Genomic DNA, 20,221 nt, shown 5'->3' with positions numbered 1-20,221 from the left:
ACACATTTTACCAAGGAGCACAGAAGGTAGGTGAGTACACTGACCAGTATGTTGCTACTTTGCAGGAACTTGAGACATGCCAGTAATACAATTGTCTAAAATGATTATTCAGATTAGCTTCTGTAGGAAAAAACATACCATATTTATTTGAACTATTACTGCTTGAGTCATAAATAACTTTATAGAAAGCTATATTTATTGGCAGCCTAACTGGCACACACTAAAATAATGTTTCAGGAAACTATAGACAGTACCCAAACAGCAAAATCACTAATACTTGCATTGTAGTCAATGTGGTGGTAAATGATGTATACTTCTTTAATAACTACTGTGCATTTCATCCTCCTTCCCTGTATCAAACATCATTCTTCCATTGTTAATATTCTCACAAATCTAGGTATATAGAATGGTCTGAAAAACAAGACTAATTTTAGGGTGCAGATATGTGGACAGATATGGCAATTCTACAGAGAATGCCATAAATTACTACTGCCAAAATCATGTATGTGAAATCACTGGTTTCCCATACAGTTGAGTGTGCAGGTAATTGCCATTCTCTTTACCTAGTTCATAAACTTTGTTGTTATGGTCTCATTTGTATTGCTGGAAGACAGACACACTCCATTGATCTGATGTGAGGTGTTGGACTAGCTGTGTTATTTATGATTTAAATCTACCTACCTTTAATATTGAGAATTCATCCTGCCAGATACTAGAGGTGAGTCTTGTAGGGCTTTTGGTCGAGGATCAAGATGAGTTTTTTTCTTTAAAAAGTATTTGTGTAATTTAATTGCCTCCAAAATAATACTTAATATCTCTGTCTCTGGGGGTACGGCTAGACTGCAGAGCTTTTGTATCCCAACAAACCTCTGCTGCATCCAAGGAACGTATCCGCTTTTCTGAAAAAAAAAATGCCGGAAAAGCGGACACATTTTGCTAGCATCCCTGTAAACCTCATTTTACAAGGAAGAAAGAATGTTCCGAAAGAGGGTTTTTTTTTTCAAAATTTGGCCCCAAGTAGATGGGCCAAATTTTGGAAAAGCCTCTTTTGGAAGTAAATCAGAAAAAGATACACAATTTGCGTACCATAAATTGTGTTTCTTTTTCTGATTTATTTTTGTATTCTAGACATAGCCTGAGAGATACTTTCAGCCTTTGATAATGTCAAGGAAGATATAGGTTTTCCTTTCCTGGGTTTATGTATGTGTGCTGCTATTGCTTCCATCCCTCCTAAAGAGGCAATGTATGTTATGTGACAGACCACAGCCTGCAAACTGCAAAACTCTTATAGAAGGCAGCCATACTGGGAGGTGAGTTAATGCATTCTTGTTTCCAAATTAGCCTCACCTGAACATAGCCCATCAGCCAGGGTAGAAAATAGAGGCCTAATTAGGAGGTAGCTTGCAGCTGGGGTTAATTAAGCACCTGCTTCCAATTAAGGCCTCAGAGTTCCTATAAAAGGATTCCTCCCAGGCAGTAAGGGGAGAGTTTCTGGAAGCAGCGCAGCGCAAGGACTGGCCTCTGATGAGAATGACTCAGTAAGCAGGGACCCTTCCCTCTAGGGAAATCCCAGGGCAACAAAGAGGGTCTGTGAGTCTCTGAACCGCTCAAGTAACTGCCAAGAAGTGCAGAACCTCTTCCCCCTCCCCCCCCCCCAGGAGCTACAAAGGGACTTTGTCACACTTAACAGTGAGAGAAGTTCTGTATTAAATTGGAATTATTTGTTGTTTCTCTATTTATTTTATTTGTATAATCTGACCTTATGTCTACATTGCATTCCTCTCTTGAAAGAGGACTGCAAATGCAGTGTGAATTTGAATTTCCTGGTGCTTCATTTGCATAATTGTGTCCGGATGCTATTTCGAAATACCATTTTGAAAAAAGAAATGCTGTCTAGACACGGTAATTTTGAAAGAAAATCCTTCTTTTGAAATTACCCTTACTCCTTATACAATGAGGTTTAAGGGTAATTTCGAAAGAAGCACAGGAAATTCAAATTCACGCTTCATTTGCAATTTTGCTCAGCTGCATTTGCATTCCTCTCTTGAAAGAGGAATGCAGTGTAGACATACCCATAGTGTTTAATGAAACTTAACTGAATTTGGGGCTCCATTGCACCAAGCATTCATACATAATGAGCAACTGTCTCTGCAGTGAAGAATTTATAGCCATCACAGATAAAATAGGCACATACAGATGAAGCGGCATGTTCAAGGAAATAGAACACATCAATGGCAAAGATGGGAATCAGACCTAAAATCTTCTGTTTGCTAATCTAGTATCCTGACCAGTAGGGCAAACCTTGTTTTGTTACTAAGACCACATCTCCACTTACCAGAGTATTGACGTTCTGGTGATTGCTCTTCTGGGGTTCGATTTAGACCCTTTAAATCAAATACTCAGGGTGCACCCATTTGTGTCAGTACTCCTTGCAGTCACGAGGAGGAAGGGCAGTCGATAGGACTGTCTCCCATCAACCTCCCACTGTGGAGCTGGCACATAGCTGGAGTTGTGTACCTTAAGCCAACCTTCCCTCCTCAGTGTTAGAACTTAGCCACAGCCATACAATGTTTTAACATAGGGTTGATTAGATTTTATACAGTTCAAACGATCAATCCATAATATGTAATATTACCAAAAGAACCCACCCCCACTCTGAAATATTTTTGGTTACAAATATATTTACAATGGCTTTATAAGTACAATCCTCCAAATACCCAGAAATGGCACAATTTTATCAATTAAACCTTTTTTTTTTTGCAATTTTTTTCAAGTTTCTTGCATGTTCTCTTTTGTCTCTCCCATTCAAATAACACATTATACTGTTTAACAACAAAATCACTCATCCCTTGAAACATTGCTGTTGCACAATCCATATCATATCTTAACCTTTTGTGAATAGCCCTTGTGTGTGTCCCAAGAAAGGAAATTCTTTAACTTGGCTCTTCTTTGAAAAGGTCAGTTGTAGTAAACTTCACCTTTTCTGCCAGTTTAGCAATTAAGCTTTGAGGGTAGGCAATTTAAACAAGGATTGCCACAAGCTTTTCCACCTTTTTCATTTTGGGGTCATACACAATTTCTGCCGCCCATTTGCTGAACTCCATGGCTAAAATTATTCCACTCTTTTGTATTTCTTCTAACACTTTTCCCCTGAGTTCTTGGAAAGCACAAAGCACAGAATAAGCCTATAGAAATTTAGGAATAATATTTCCAGATGCAAGTAGGTTTATACTTTAACCTTTTCCTCTCTGCTATTCATTTCTGAAGTGAATGCCACACCTGGTATGCTGAACTCCAATCCAAAGCAACCTTGTTATGCCAATTTGTGTTCGTCAGTGAAGGTGCATTTTTAGTCATAATTAACAGTAACTGAGCATTTTATAGGTTTCCTTACATTTTCATCTCTCTGACTATAATTTTTCAAAACAATATCAGTGTTTCTCAATATACTATGATTAGTAGATTTTAATATTGGTATGTGTGATGAATGGGGGGAGGATACCTTTTTCTGGACATTTAGCCGTTCAGTTAGCTAAAGTCTTATCAGTTAACTCTTGAGACCTAACTCTTATTGTCTCACTTGTAAGAAATTAAACCCATAGACAGTGGGTCCTAAAGAGTCCCCAGGAGTGCTAGGGAAACAGGAAGTGAGATGGCAAGATGCCAGGAGGGCCAATGGAAACAGTGTGGGTTTCTGAATAGGATGGAGAGGCCTTGCTGTTCCTCTTGTTGTATTGCCAGAGCAGAGACTGGGAGGATATGAAATAAACCAAGGAACCAGGCATGGAGAATCCAGCGATATCCATACCTAGGGAACAACTGAATTGGGAAACTACAGATTTGTGAGTAGATAGGGAATGTTTAGTTAGACAGAATATTTTCTTTATTTTGGGGGTTGTCAGACTTCTCTGTGCTAAGCCCATATACACAATTCCCCTTACACAATAATTCTCCAAACTGAATCCCAAAAACAATTCTCTGTGTTTTTAATCTTTTCCTTTAAGTTGCTCTGTAGCACATAGCAACCAAGTTATATTTCACAAAGATTTTTGTTGTAATTGTTTATAAAAATCACCATTTTAAGACCATGATCTGATTCCTATTCCCTAGAAGGCAGGATGTTTGTGTGCATGTTCCTAAGACTGCAAAGTCAACGACTAAGAGAAGTTAGTTTTCAAGCTCTCTCAGAGGTAGAGCTAAAGGAGCTTGAGTACCTCACATGAAAGGAATTCCCAAATGCACCTTCCTGAGTTCTCAAAGGGGGTTGCATTTGCATGGTGGAAATAATTTGTGACACAGGGGAATTTTAACACAAGCCTGTAGTGGCAAGATATTTTTAAAATCTCTTGTGCATCTCCAGCTTCTTCACTCAGAGTGCCAGAGTGGGGAACAGCCTTGACAGTATGTATTAAGAAATCACAGATACTGTATCAGTATTCAGCCTACACTGACATTGGTGGAAGAAACAGTCTAGTTGATGAGGTATCCTCAAACAAAGAAGACAGGGGGCCATTTGATTTACTTTTGTGTGGAGAAACATGTCATCTATTTTGCCTTTAAACTGTCCTTAATCCCCTGTGTTGAAAGTTGGTGAAGGAGCTTTTTTATTATATCTTTTTTGACTTTCAGAATATTTTTGTACACTTCAACTCTAATGGGTTTTACCTCCTAATTGCCAGAGATCTCTTCCATTCAATTCTCCAAAATTTCATTTTGGTTCCAGGCTCATCACTCAGGTTCCTTTATTTTGCATATAGTAAAGTTACATTTTGGCCTTGTCTACACTCATCCACTAACCTATGGAACTTCAGTTATGCAAATAGCATAATTGAAGTTGATGTACTTGTCACCGTGTCTTTGATGCAGTAAGGTCAGGCAGGGCTGCTCTCCCATTGGTTCCAGCTACTCTTCTAATTCTGATGAAGTACTGGAGTCGACTGAAGAGTGCTTGGAGGTCAATTTATTGTGTCTAAGCAGATTCCTTATCAATCAATGCAGTGTCCATCTACCATATAGTGGAGACAAGCCCTAAGTTGGTCAGACTCAAGCAAAGTTACACAGAAAACTTATTTTCTTCCTTTATATATTTTTACATATTACATTACATTAAATTAACTGTACATTGCATTCCACTTTTAGGGTTTGGCTTGGTTACTCTGTAGGAACCTGTAGCTATATAGCCAGCTCTGTCCATGTTCCATCTAATTGCTGATCATGTATGAATTTATCTTAACTCCAGTGTACATTGAAATTGGGTCCTTGGGTGTTCCCTGACTTTAGCTAGTACAAACATTCTTCTCTTAGGTTACTGAGACACTTACATATCTTAGTTAGCCCAAATATTCTGTTAACAGCTTGCTGATCTATTTACTTCCCTAATTCTCTCTCCCAAGAAATGAGGCCTTGGCTATGCCTAATTACTCATGTCAAGCTAAACCTACACTCCATGCTAAACATAAAATGAGATCTAACAGCTTCTGGAAGAAATTTAACAAAATATGACAAGTAGCAAAATGTTTCTTAAAACTGTCTAGAAAGAGAAGGCTTTTTTTCTGAGATTTGCTTTCTTAAATGAAACTCAAACATTTGATCTAGAAAGTTTGTTTTCGGGCTGGTATTTAAGTCAGGCTATGATTGGCCCTTGCACTGGTGCTTTTCTGAATCTTTGAGAGGTTCCACTATTATATTATGAACTCTAAAGAGTCTCAGCAAAGTATAAAAACTTGGATTTGAAATGTATTTTATATTGTTCTTTAATCTCCCTAAAATAGATTATTAAAATCAGTTGATCAGGTTGTTTAATGCTATAACAAAAACAGATATCCAAATTAGATATTTCAAAAGTGCCAAACAGAGTGCCAATGAATACCCTAATGTGAACACAGTCCTGTGCTTTCTCTCTGAATGTCTGTCCTTGAGCTCAAAATGTGTAGCAAGGTTCACTAGATTCCAGTGGGATTCACAGATATGGCTATGAGATTTATTTTAGTGGAAGATCTCTTTAACTAACACCCTTTAAAAATGACCACAGTGTGTAGTAACTAAATGTGTCCCTGGTTTCTTTTCTGCACAGCACCCTCTTTAGAATAATATATCATCTTAGCACCTTATTCTGATGATGTATAACTCAAATACATCATCAGATTGAGCAGTGCTTCAAATGATTTATAATCCCAGTAAATCGTTCAAGTGAGGCACTCTGATAATGTATTATTCAAAGATGGTGCCATATGTGTAAGAAGGCTTTAAAAGCTTTCTATGGAATTATAGGACAAAGTAGCTAACACAAGCAAATTTACATGATCCTGGAGGTTCTTTTACTTAAAACTCATGGGATTATTCATGCCAAATTAGCTCTATCAGTGATAATGACTATTGTTTCCCAGTTATGAGATAATGAAGAATTGATCTACTGATGCTTTTAAATAACTGAACAGTATATATGTAAATATGTGATGTGAAAACAGTGGGAAGGATTTGACCCAAAGGGGCATATGAAATCAGAACTAAGATATTCATCCACACTTCACACTGATATTCTGAGGTACAGCAAATCAAGGGGGGATTGTGGATGGACTTATGTACCTGCAGCACTGAGACACAATGGCTGTGTCTACATTGGCAAGATTTTGCACAAAAGCAAGTGCTTTTCTGCAAAAACTTGCCACCTGTCTACGCTGGCTGCAAGTTCTTGCACAAGAACACTGACATTCTAATGTAAGAAATCAATGCTTCTTACACAAGAACTATGATGCTCCTGCTCAGGAATAAGCCCTCTTGCACAAGTGTTCTTGCGCAAGGGGCCAGTGTAGACAGGCAACGTGAATTTCTTGTGCAAGAAAGCCCAGTGGTTAAAATGGCCATCAGAGCTTTCTTGCGCAAGAGAGCGTCTACACTGGCACGGATGCTTTTGCACAAAAGCACATCTCTTGCGCAAAAATACATGCCAATGTAGATGCTCTCTTACGCAAATACTTTAATGCAAAAACTCTTGTGTTAAAAGTATTTGCGCAAAATCTTGCCAATATAGATGTAGTCACTATGTGGGAGTTAAGATGGATTAGGATTTATTTCTGTGTGACTAAAGTCAATGGGAATTTTATCACTCATTTATAAAGCAGTTGGATCAGCACCTGAAGTAAGAATTCCCCTCCCCTGTTTTTCTTTATGTGTAGAGGCCTAAAAGAGTATAAGGCAGAATTCTATTTGGGACAAGAATTTGACTAAACAACTTTAAGACTACCTAGGTAAGTGAGAGGTAATTGTAATAAAATTTTTGTAGTCATTTATGTCTTGTTATTGTAGATTACTTTTTATTTTATAGTAGGTCACACAGTATAGATCCACTCTACAAAGTACTGCTGTCAAGAAAAATGAAACTGGTATGACTAGCATTGGCAAGCTAGTTATACTTAGCAATGGCAGTTGCTGTTTATAGAGCAATGCACAACACACTGTTTCACTACTTCCTCCAAATAAAATGCATTATGCTATCCTACCAGGTTCATTCTGCTGTAACTTTTCACAGATATTTCTGATATAAAGGCACCTGCTGCATTAACAACATCTCAGCTTTCATTTCAGATCTTGTAGAGACCTGAGGATTTTTTCCCCCCACAAGTTTATCATTATTGTTAAACCCATTACAACTGATCACATAGAAAACCAGTATGCAAGAGTGACAGAATGTATGCCTGCATCCACACCATTCACATAATCTTTGTACGAAGCCTGCATTCTGAGGTATTTTTTGGAAACTGATAATTTTCTGGTCATTATTGTCCTGGTAAAATATGAGGCATTACTGCAATGTGAATTTTTAACATTTCCCTATATAATGTTATTAATATATATTCCCAACCACAATTTTACCCAAGCAGAAGTCAGCACATGCATTTATTCTAACAAAGAAATATGTGGTCTGTTCAATTTGCATTGAATCAGTAAACTGAGTCATCAAGTAAGGAGAGGAGACAAAGAAAGCTCAGACAGGAGGGGGAAAAAGCAGTAGGGAACAATCTTGCACCTTTTGCTAATTTTTTTTTAGAGAGAGACTGAAAAAATACAAAAAGGTGGGACAAATACCCCTAAACACAACTTCTCTCCCTCTCTTTCCACACACTCCCTCTCAGCTCATGGCACCTGAAGCATCCAAGGAAGCATTCATTGTATTCTAGGAGAAGGGGCCCTGACCTAGGAAATTTGGTCAGTAAACCTGCTGAAAACATGTATTGAAAAGAAATTGTTTTGAATTCATTATAGTTTTTTTAATTAGGCACCAGTTGCATTTCGTCTTTATTTTTCTTGTAACTATTTCTGACCTGTTCTGACTTAATTTCTCTCTTTGTAGTTAATAAGATTGTTTTATTGGTTTATCTAATACAGTGTGTTTAGACTCATATGTTCGGGAAATTGAATTTGGGATGGCAAGCTGTATGTATATTATTTCCCTTAAAGTAATAACAGACTTTATATAGATATCTATTGTTTGAAGAGGGCAGATGGCAATGTTCCCTCTAATTTTTTTCCATCCATGTGCAGAATACATTTTATGTGCACCAAAGCATATGTAGATGTGCACCATCAATAGAAACACATGCTGCCCGCTGTCAGCTGGGTAGCACCTGACTCTCTCCTGGGTGGCTGCCCGAGCACTCATCTTACAGGGTACTATGGCAGGCACTACAGGACTTCAGGGGGAAAATCTAAGAGTGGAGTGTGTTGGGGGTCACTGCAATATAGCCAAGGTTGGTAAGAGCCCAAGTGTAGCTAGGTAGTTGCAGCACACGCACAGACATAGCTAGAAGTGAGATTCCTGTTGGAGGCTGGTTGTGAGCAGTCTAGGCTGGAAGATAGAACAGGACAGCATTGTAGAGGACACCCCAGGTGAAAGGGCAGAGTGCTACAACTACTCACTAGTCTGGATTGTATCCTTGTGTAATCCATACACCTTCTGGGTACGGTATACTCTCCCACCTAGTGACATCAAGACCACTTACAGAGGGAAGAATGAGTCTGCTCTACAGCCTTAACAGCTTTTAGTTCATGAACTAAGCTCCGGAGGTTCCAGATTTGAGTCTGCCTGTCAGCGTTATAAGTGGGAGCGCATATAGATTTCAACTAGGATGTCTCTGAAGCTTGGGATGCACTTCCTAAGCTAAGGGAAGTATGTAACCCACACACCTTCTGGGTGAAGTCTACTGTTCCATCTAGTAGCATTGAGACTACTTGCAGAGAGAAAGAATGAGTGTGCTTTACAGCCTTAGCTACCAGCTGTCTGGCTTTTCATTCATGCAGTAGAGGCTCATGCACTAGGCTCTAGAAGTCCCAGGTTCAATTCCACACTTGCAAATCAAAAACCTGTATGGTCTCTTACAATGCGGACTTACACTTTTCTTCTTGAAGACAGAGGATATGTAACAAAAGAAATTGTGGATAGATTACAGGTAATATATATCCATCTTCATAAGTTTGGGTAAAAGGTGAATTTTCTGGAAGGAACTTTCACTTGAGTTCTGCATGTAAATGTAAATTTATGAACATTTGCGACTGCCTACGGAAATGCCAGATTTGGAATGGGCTCCAAAAGCTGTACCTCTTAGATCATTTTGCAGTTCACCTTTTTGCTAAGCAACTATTAGGCCACTTCATTTGTTATTTTTTGTGCAATTTTATGTTGTTTTTCAACCCATATGTCACTTTTAATACTGTTCCAAGAAAAAGTTATTTGATTTTTTTTAGGGACATGCTTGAGTTCATAAATTGAGCTCAGTGCAGTTTAAACACAGACTCTGTGAAGGGGTGAAACTGGCCCTTTGAAATGATCTCCTTAGAGGTCCCACAGACCTACTACACACCACCCCAGAAAAGGAAAGGTGAAGGTGAACTCTTCAGGCCTGCCCAGAAAGGCTGTATGGAAGCAGCCAATCAGAGCTTACCAGGTTCAGATACAAGACGCTGAAGGGCCTGAACAGGTCAGTTCCTGTCTGGAAGCAGAAGGACAATGAAGTGGGCATTACTCTGTACAGAGGAGTTTGAAAGACTGTTTTACTGGCCCTGGGAATCAGAGGTCTTGATAATTGTAATCTTAAAGTGACAGGTGAAAGGAAAGGGGCCATATGGGAAAAAGCATAGGAAATAGAATCAGTGAGCTACAGCCAATGGTATGTAGTCCTTGTGGGTGTCTCTGGGTTAGGACCCAGAAGAGCAGGTGGGCATGCCATCACTAGCCAATGCTGGAATGGCCTAAATCCTGGAAATTGGACACAGCTAGTTTAAAAAGCCCAGGAAAGGGGGATAGATGTAAAGGATCTAAAGTTGGGGCTAAAGACCTTGGTAGTTTTATTTAAGAGAGATATTTATTATTTAGTTTAAGACAGATAGTTTTATTGGACCCTTTTGCTACCATAGAAAAGGTTCATCCATTTCATTGTCTAACTTGGCTGGATGGCTGAGTCACTTAAGATCTACCGAACACGTCAACAGCCAAAAAGAGTGCCAGGAGAAAAAAGATAGCAGCATCACTTCCTGCTAACAGGAAGCATTCGCAAAAGGTGAGAGCCCTGTCACAGACCTCACTTAAATTCAGGAGTTTTAAGTTCCAGAAGGCACCAGATATGAACTTGCATAGACATTAGCATCCCTCTGTATGGATCAGTGTCAGCCCTGGAAACTTTAGTCCATACCATTTATGATCCTGATTGACCCCCAATGGGGTAAAAAGTATAATATTTTTAGTACACTAGACTCCTGATAATCTGGCACCTTTGGGACCCAGGGGGTACCGGTTTATCGGATATGCCAGAGTATCAGGATGTACTCAGGCGGGGGGCTGTGATGGGTCTCCCGGGACCCGCACTGCGACCAGTGGGGGGGGAGGGGAGGTCAGCAGGGAACGGCACGGTGAGGGGCAAACCCTCCGCCATTTTGCAAGGAGGCGGGGGAAGCCCCACGCAGTTGCCGGCAACAGGCCAGCTGGGGCTGCAAGTGGCGGCGGTGGACTTGGGGAAGCAGTGGAGCAGAGCAGTGGGGGCACTGCCAGGTTGGTCCTGCAGCACCGCCCCTCACCTGAGCGGCGCTGCAGGACCAACCCAGCTCTCATGATAGTAAAAACTGTCATTGTCACCTTCTCTTCAGGTGAATTTGCTGCCATTGGGCACTTGTCAGCCGACGGTCAGGGCAGTGTGTGTGTGTATGTTTCCGAGAAAAGGTTTAACGTCCGTGTCTTTACTGCTAGGACCGGGGTCCCATCGCAGAGGGTGGCCAGCAGGCCAACAGACGCCTCGTTATATAGGAAGAGCTTATTACACCTTAGATTTTAACTGCTAGAACACAAAGTTCCTTCGCAGCGGGCAGCCTGGGAAAGGCTGGAAAGGTGCCCTAACGGATCTTGTCACCTGGGAGTGACACAGATCCAAACGCCCAAGCTCTCCCTATGTCTGTCCTTTTATGACCGGCTGAAGTTCTTTTAAATTGTGCTTGGTTCTGTTACAGCAACTGAAGGAGTCAGGTTAAAGCTTAAACAGTTACAGGTTTATTAAAAGACTTATAAAAGCATATGGTTACAATGGCTATTGCTCTATTTCTTAAATGCTAACAAATACAGATTTTAAAAATGGTTACAAAGAAAATAAAGATAGAAAATAGAAATAATGGTACCAAGTGACAGCTTAATCTTTAAAGAGCTCTAAGTCTATGTATATATATACTTAAACAAAGGACCACATCCAGGTACAATTTTTACCCCTTTCTGTGCCTCTCGACTCCAGCGTGTCAGGCCAGGGCCGGTCTCTCAATTCCTAGGAAAGACGAATACGAGGTGGGCGTCCCCTTGGAACCTCGGGAGATCAAACACCAAACCCGACCAGCAGATAGATAGTAGATTGACACTCAGAGAAAATGCGCTGCTGGACCTATCTTTATACCCCTGGGGGCCCGTATTCTCTTTCTTATCTAAGATGCCGAATTGTACTGGTCCGTTTTGTGGCGCCAGTTCTTACAAGCAAGTTTCAAGTTAATTTACACTTGCAAGAGAGATAACTAAATTGTGAGCACTAGACATTTTTTTACTGGGCGAGAGATTCCTCCCCCCGCGGATGGATGTGTGTTCGTATCAATATGGGTTTGAGTCAAGGACACTCCTTGGCAGCCTCTTGGTCAGCAATTGGCGTATCTCTGTTTACAGCCATTCACGGTCACACAGCCTGGGCCTTCTGCTCTGTGTGCCCTGGATGCTCCAGGCAAGCAAAAATGGATGTTACAAGGGGGCGGGGGGGTTTCTGTCTAGCTACAGCACTACAGCTTGCATTCTGTGGGCTGTGAATATATTGAAAGGGATTATAGGACAAAATTATGAAAATACTTTGCATGAGGAAATATCCAGAAGTAAATATGGAATTTCTTTCAGTCTGGGCCTTGCTTATCTAATGGTGGGCAGATTTTGGAGCTCAGCAAAAATATTAACAGCAAAAAACTTTTTTCAGAAAAAAAATGCAGATTTGGTGATACCAGAACATTTTGCAAATTCCATTTTGCTCATTGTATTCATATAACCCACTTGCACAAAGCATAACAATAAAAAAATTCATTTTGATATTTTGTAACTCAAACATTTCAATATTTGGTTCAATATGACTTTTTGTTTCCACTAATGTTTTTTTAAATTTTCATTAATGTTTCAAAAATAAAACATTTAAAACATTTAAAATTGTCCCAATTGAAATATTTTGACTTTGTTCACATGAAATGCTGCATTGACTCAAAATGTTTTGTTTAATTTCAATTCACCAGAAATTTCAAATAATTTTGTTACAGGTTCAATCCAAAAAGGTTTTTTCTTATTTTTTAAAAAATTGCCAGTGAACCAAAAAATCAGTTATTTGTTCAGCTCTATTAGTCTTTCCATTTGTGCAGGGTCTTGATCTTGGGTTCTTGGTCTTGTCCTCATTTACATATATATAACATGGTGAACCTACTGATGCATGCAGGTAATTGAAAGTGTATTTGGGAAAATAGTCTTTGTGCATGAAAATTCTGACACTTGGACACATAGCTATTAAGGGTCTAATCCAAACAGCAGTGAAGTCAACAGAAGACCAAGTGCAGCAAACGTACATATGTAGGTGTGCACACATGCAAAATTACATGTACACAAGTAGATGATTTCTGTAGTTCCAGATACTTACGTTTTCAACATTTCTTCTGAGGAAAGGGCTAGAGTCTTATGCAAGCCATGTTTTTACTTCTCTGGCAATATTTCAGTAATTAATATCATAGCAAAAAATTAAAGTGATGTATTTATAGTTTTAAATAGCATCCAGACAGTTTGATTATGGCTATCATTGTGACTAACACATTCATTGTATTTGTTATACTGAATCAAAATTATATTTGGAATCCACAGTATTTGGGTAGCATTTAAATAACAAACTTATTAAATCTTTGAAACAGAGGCACAATTTTCTACTCAGCGTTAACATTTTGCAGTCCTAGATCTTCCAGAAAAAGTTATTTAGAAGAAGCGTCCACCCACAAAAAGAGCAATGAAAAAGCAATCTGGTTTTTGAAAAGATAGTGTCCAATCAGTGTGGACACTATCTTGCATTTAAGGCCAGCTGGAACCAGTTCAGGCCGGTCTGCAGTTGCTTCTGCGTGCTGTGCCATGGGCTATCTGAGGCTCATGCTTAAAGGGACCCCCCTGGACAGCTGTTTCTCTGCTTCTTCTGCTTGCTTGCCTACCTCTCCGAGGGACAGCAAAGCATTTGCACTGCATGCACTGGTTGCCCTGCTTTTGGACACCACAGTACTCCTTGCCATGGAGCCGGAGCTGCCACTAGGCACGTGATGGCCCCACACTGCCAGACTACAGTTTCTGCAGCAGTTTTTCCAGGCTGCCTTCATGGCCCTGTATCAGCTTGACTCAGAGCTCATCATTGAGAACCTCTTCCTGTGAGCGGGAGCAAGGCTCTTGCAATTGCACCCCACGGTGGTGAGATGGTTCTGGAGGCGGGACACCAGTTCTGATTGGTGGGACTGGCTGGTTATGGAGCGATGGGTCCAACTTCTGAATGAAGAAGGAGACATTATGGAGCTGTGTGCCTGGCTCACCCCTGCCCTCCAATGACGTGACACCCAGATGCAACCTGACATCCCCCTGGAGAAGCCGGTCACAATCGCTGTCTGGAAGCTCGCCATCCCGGTCTGTGGGCAACCAGTTTGGTTTGGGAAAGTCCACCGTCGGGACCTTCCTCATGGAGGTAAGGCATTCTCAGACTGCAGTGCCTGGAGGGGGGAGTACTGGAAAGGGGACCTAGGGAAAGGAGGGTTTGGGTGAGGGGGGAAAGCCCCGTATGTGGGGGGCGGTTCTGAAGTCTTACCTTCACCCAGCCCTGCTGGGGTTAGAGGGGGGCTTCATAGGGGATGGCTCCTGAGATGTTGGTGGGGGGGAGAAAAAGGGGAGACCACCTCCTAAGGGCTCAAGCACCCCTTCTGATTCTCTGTTTGTGTCTTTGTTTGTCTCTTTCTGCAGGTGGCGAGGGCCATAAACATTGCCCTACTGTGGAGGGTCATCCACCCGAGAGACCTGGACTGCATTGTTGCCAGATTTGCCACCCTGGGCTTCCCCAGCTGCAGGGGGAGGGGATGATAGATAGAACCCACATACCTATCCATGACCCCAACCACCATGCCGCCCCGTATATAAACCACAAAAGATATTTTTCAGTGGTCCCGTGGACCTTGGATGTCCACTCCGGACAGCTTTCAGACATATTCGTCAGCTGGTTGGGGAGGGAGCACAATGCCTGTATGGTTCTGCAACTCCAGCCTCTACCAGAAGCTAGAGACTGGCACTTTCTTCCCCCAGTGTAACTTCAGGGTTGGGGACATTGAAATGCCACTGTGCATCATGGGGGATGTGGCCTACTCTCTCATGCCGTGGCTTATAAAGCTGTACACTGGACATCTGGACCAAAACAGGGACCATTTCAATGCCTGCCTGGGTAGGGCCCACATCCAGGTGGAATGCACCTTTGGGCATTTGAAGGTGCGGTTCAGGTGCTTCCTGACCTGCCTTGATGTGGGGGAGCACAACATCCCCTAGGTGATCTCTGCATGCTGTGTTCTCCACAACATCATGGAGAGGAAGGGGGAGGCAGAGGCTGTCTGGGAGGGACAGGCTTTCGAGCAGCCGTGCACAGCTGCCACTAACCAGGCCCATCAGGTGGGGGTGCGCATCCAGGAGGCTCTGAGGGAGAGTTTCTCTGAAGGACCCCAGTAACTTTCCCCAGGGCCTCCCCAATAGGGGCCTGTGCCTTGCTCCTCTCTGCTGTTCCTACAACAATTCCCTTTCCCTGCAGACAAAATAAAAAAAAACTGTTTAGTTTTGAAAAAAATGATTTGCTTTTTTATTTGGGATAAAACTAATGGGGAAGGAGGCTGCGAACCTGGTTGGAGAGGAAGAAGGTGCAGGGGGAATAAGAACCTAGATATGGGGATGGGAGGGGAAAACCTTGGATGAGGGAGTAGAGGCTCAGAGCTGGGGCTGGGGCTGAGACTGGTGCATGGTTCGAGTGGTAGTTCTACCTCATGGCAGGGGACATCGGTGACCTCAGAGGTGGTGGGTCCTCGGAGAACAGGGGGAAAGGCAGGAGGCTGGAGTGGGGTCAGGCTTGGCAGGAGGAACAGGGTCTAGCATTGCGGGGGGGCAGGGACTGGCATTGGCAGGAGGAGCAGGGATGGGAGCAGGGACCGGAGCCCGGTAGCCCATTTCCTGGACGGTGGCACAGATGTTGCAGCCTTGCTGCAGCAGCTTGGTCTGTATCTTGGCCCGCCATTGTGCATTGTCCTAAACCTTCTGGGACAGCGTCTGCTGCACATCCCTGAGGATGGGCATGTTCTCCCTCATTTGGTCCTCATGGAGTCTCCAATGCTTGCAGCTCCCCCTGGGGTCAGGTGGCTGGCTCAGACGCTGGGGATCACCCCACAGTCACAGCTGGTCTAGCTGAGGAGAACAAAGACAGGTGGTCAGTCATCCCTGAACACAATGACCCTGAGGCCTTGCCTTCATCAGCGAGCTGAGAGCAACATTTCTTGGGGCAGATACTTGTGATATCCCGGGAGCAAGGCCATATTCCTGAGGTCCCCAGGGGAATATGCTTCCCCCTCCCCCCATCCCATGGATAAGCAGGCAAGGGAAGTGTCTGGCCACACTGGGATCCCATGGCTGGGAGAGGGGCCTCAAACAGCCTGGGCTTCGATCAGGGCCACACACACACCTGCACCTGGCAGTGCTGTCCCCGGAAGCATGTGGTGCCTCAAGCATGCAGGCATGCACTCCAGAGTCTGTATGTGGGCAGGACTGTGCTCTTTCCTCATCCTCCTTTCAGCAGTTGCTGGTGGTGGAAGGGTGTCCCGCATGGGGTCAGAAATGTGTCTAGTCTCACCAGAGCCTATAAGCAGGAGCCTAGGAGTGTTTCGGGGCTGCCTCGTGGGGCTGTGTGGTGAGGACTGATGTTGCATGTGCATTCACGTACACAGACTGCAGTGAGAGGGCCAGGCCAAGAAGACCGAACGATGATTGCTCCACAGCCCCTGAGCTCCTGCCAGCCCTACCCTGTGCGTGTGAAGAACTAAGAGCACTCTCCTGATGATCCCTCCCCAGGCTTGGAGGTTGCCAGAGAGACATCCAGTCCCAGGGGTACCAGTTCCACGGTGATGATGGTTACTGTGATGGCCGTCTCCTCCTCCTCCAACTTCTCTTCCTCCTCCTGAGCTGGGACTCTGGGGCAGGCAATGATGGGCATCTCAAGACCCGAGTCCATCACCAAGAGTGGGGAAGGGGCTGCACTGCCCCCCACAATGTAGTGCAGTTCTGCATAGGAGGGTAAGAATGGGGTCCTGCCCCTGGGTGTGAGCTGCACTCTCTTGCCCTGACATAACCCTGCCAGAGCTCTTTCATCTTGCTCCTGACCTGCTCCAGAGTCTGGCAGTGGCCTCTCATGGCCAGGGTCTCGGCCATCCAGCCATATATGTCAGCATTGCACCATCTGAAGCGGAGATCCTGGAGGGTCCCCTCTTCACCCCATAACTTCAGGAAGGCCAGGATCTCTGCACCAGACGAGGATGGTGCACGCCTTTTCCAGCCTCTGTCAGGCTCCTGGGAGCCCTGTCCATGTTCCCTGAGATGGGCAAAAGGATCTTGGGGGGCTTGTGGCTGGAACATTGGTGCTCATACATCAGGAACTGGCAACCACTCAGTGTGTTGCAGCTCCCGGCTGGCTTCCTGCCATAAGCCTCGGCCCCGGTGTCTGTGGCATTAAGAGCTGCTGAAAGACAGGAGCTATAGAGTTGTGATGAACAGGGCTTGACAGATAATGTAATCTACTCACATGCGGCGAGTAGATTACAACCCAGAAGAGCCAGCGCAGAACGATCTGCGCATGTGCAGAGCACAGAACCACGCGAAACCACGCAGCTGGTGAGCGGGGCTCACCGCCGCTTGGCGAGCCCTGGTGATGAGTGTGGATGGAGTGGACAGCAGGGTACCTGTGCTATTTCCTGGAGGCTTCTTTTTTTTGACAGAACTCCATCTTCCATGTACACACATGCCTTTTTCAGAAAAAGCCTTATTCCTTGTAGAATAAGGTTTACCGTAGTTGGAAAAAGCCCTCCGTTATTTTGACTTTTTGTCAAAATAATGCAATTGCAGTGTGGTAACTAGTATTATTTTTCAAATACTGCAGTGTAGACATACTCCTAGAATATAAAGAAGTTGAGAGGAATCATAGCAGTAGTAGTCCCGATTGGCAACAAAGAAAGAAAAAAGAAAAAAGTCAGTGTTGTCTTTTGGTTCTTTATTACAAAGGGGAAAAACATATTAAGACTTCCATGCAGATTTAAAGAGAAGCCAGATTTTTGACATGACATAATATCTATCTGATTTCCTTTTTTTGTTTGTTTATAAATTTACTAGGTCACAATTTTTTTCAGGGGATCTTTTATTATTTATTTATTTTAGAGACCAGCAGAGATTGCCTAGCTTTCTGAAAGTCAAGCTGTATTGTTTTTATTTACTTTAGTTATAATAGCACCTGTCAGCACCACTAAGATGATAGCTTGCTGATGTTTCCAAATTAATTTCCAAAGTTTTATAACTTGCCTATTCTGCAAAATCTGGTCCCAGCTCTGGATTTTGGATATCCCAAAGTCAGGAGATCTGATTCAGACTCTCAAAACTTGACCCTTTACAAATATAAGAACAAGTTGGATCTGGATTTAGATCTATGTTCAGAATTAATTATTCCAGTGTTCAAGGATGTTCACTCTGGCTACATCTACACTGCAACTCTATTTCGGGAATACCAGCATATCCCAAAATAGCTATCCTGCATCTTAACAGCAAGCCCATTATTTCAGGCTCACTATTCTGACGTCCCTGTAAACCTTATTCAACAAGGAGTGAGGGACATTTCAGAAGAGTGAGGGTCATTTCAGAATAGTGGGTTATTTCAAAATTTAGTGCTGTGCAGTCAGCGTCAAATTGTGAAATAAGCTATTTCAAAATAAGATTAAAATAAAATATGCAATTTGCATAGCTCAAATTGCGTATCTTATTTTGAACTAAATACAGTGTCGATGTAACCTCTGAGTTTTAGTCAAGGCCTGTCTCCAACATGTACCTTTTCATCAATACACATCAATATACATGGTAAACAAAAGACTGTTGCTAGTTTCTGACTTTTTTGATGTTCACAGATTGGTGAGGCAACAAATAAAGGATTAGAAGCATGCTTTATATTGAACTCTTTGTAGGAACTCTATTTAGCTTAAAAAAATATTATGAGTTGACTTGATTAGTTTATAATCAGTTACATGAGGAACAAGTATTTGATAATAGGCTCTTCAATCTAACAGACAATGGTATAATACAACCCAATGGCTAGAAGTTGAAGTTAGATAAATTCTGATTGGAAATAAGGAGTAATATGGATTTTTTCCCCTAAAAGATGTTATAGGAAAAGATGTTCAGGAACTTCTATGGCCTATGTTGTAGGGAAGGTCAGACCAGATGATCACAATTGTCCCTAGCAGTCTTGGAATCTGTACATCTGTTATGCACCACAATGACAGGGCTAGAAAGGAAGTTGTTACGTTGTGCATGGAGGTAGCCTCTATGATCTTGCCATGATAACTTTGATTCTAACTAGTGAAAAATGTCTACATGAAGCGGAATGGAGCAGAGCCAAAGAATCAGACCCCATGAATTTTCACTATGTTTTCCTAGGCAGAAAGATACCATTTATATGATTTTTCTCTAGTTTTGTGGGATCACAGCAGTTTTCCATCTGCAGAAACTGCTTTCATGTGCAAGACAACTGTGAGGTGAGGGTAAAAAATGTTTATTATGGGGAGGTCTCAGCTTAAGTAAAAATGACTCTCTGGGATACCACAGTCTACTTGCATAGGTCAGATGGTTGGAGCAAGATCTTTAATGTATTATACCACATAGGACTTTCAACTTGTTTTACTATAGTCATAAGCCCTGATTTCACATCACTTAAGTTAATTGGAGTTTTATTGTAGATTTCAATAAGCCACAGGATCACACCCATACTGCACTAATAAGAACTTGACAGGTCTGCCTGAAATAATGAACCATTTCTTACATCTTCTTTTTTCACATATTGATTTTTTGACTGAAGAGATTGTCACAGTACAATAGATGCTTAAAAGGCTAGCATTTTAAAAAATATATAATCTTAATAGTTTTTCCTATGACTTCAGTGGGGCCAATGATCCTTTAAAGTGATTATTAAAGTATTTTATGTCTCTGTGTGTGTGTAGGTACCAAATAATTATAATGGCCATCAATAAGGGGGAAAACACTTAACTGTGTCTTCACAGTTTTGTGTCTTGTGATCTCAAAGCTATGGAGCACAACTACTTGGGGAAATCATGATTTTAATTTGCAAATTATTTAAAAACATGGTATCAATCATTTTTTGGAACTGGGCACATTTAAAGCTACAAGTTAAATAAATGCACACTGCAATTTTGTGACAAAACAGCTACTTGATCACTCAAACCAGTTCTACTAGCCAGATACATAGAGAAACATTGGAGTTAGAGTTCATCCTCAAATTCAATTTATATACTAATGAACTCAATTGTGATGAAGGATGGTTGGGGCACTATCAACTTAACAGTCGTTGAAGGTACAAAC

Source organism: Pelodiscus sinensis, chromosome 2, assembly GCF_052426305.1.
Source record: "Pelodiscus sinensis isolate ZL-2025 chromosome 2, ASM5242630v1, whole genome shotgun sequence".
In the NCBI taxonomy this organism is placed as follows: domain Eukaryota; kingdom Metazoa; phylum Chordata; order Testudines; family Trionychidae; genus Pelodiscus; species Pelodiscus sinensis.
The sequence above is the reverse complement of the archived record's forward strand: the minus strand, read 5'-3'. Positions refer to the sequence as shown.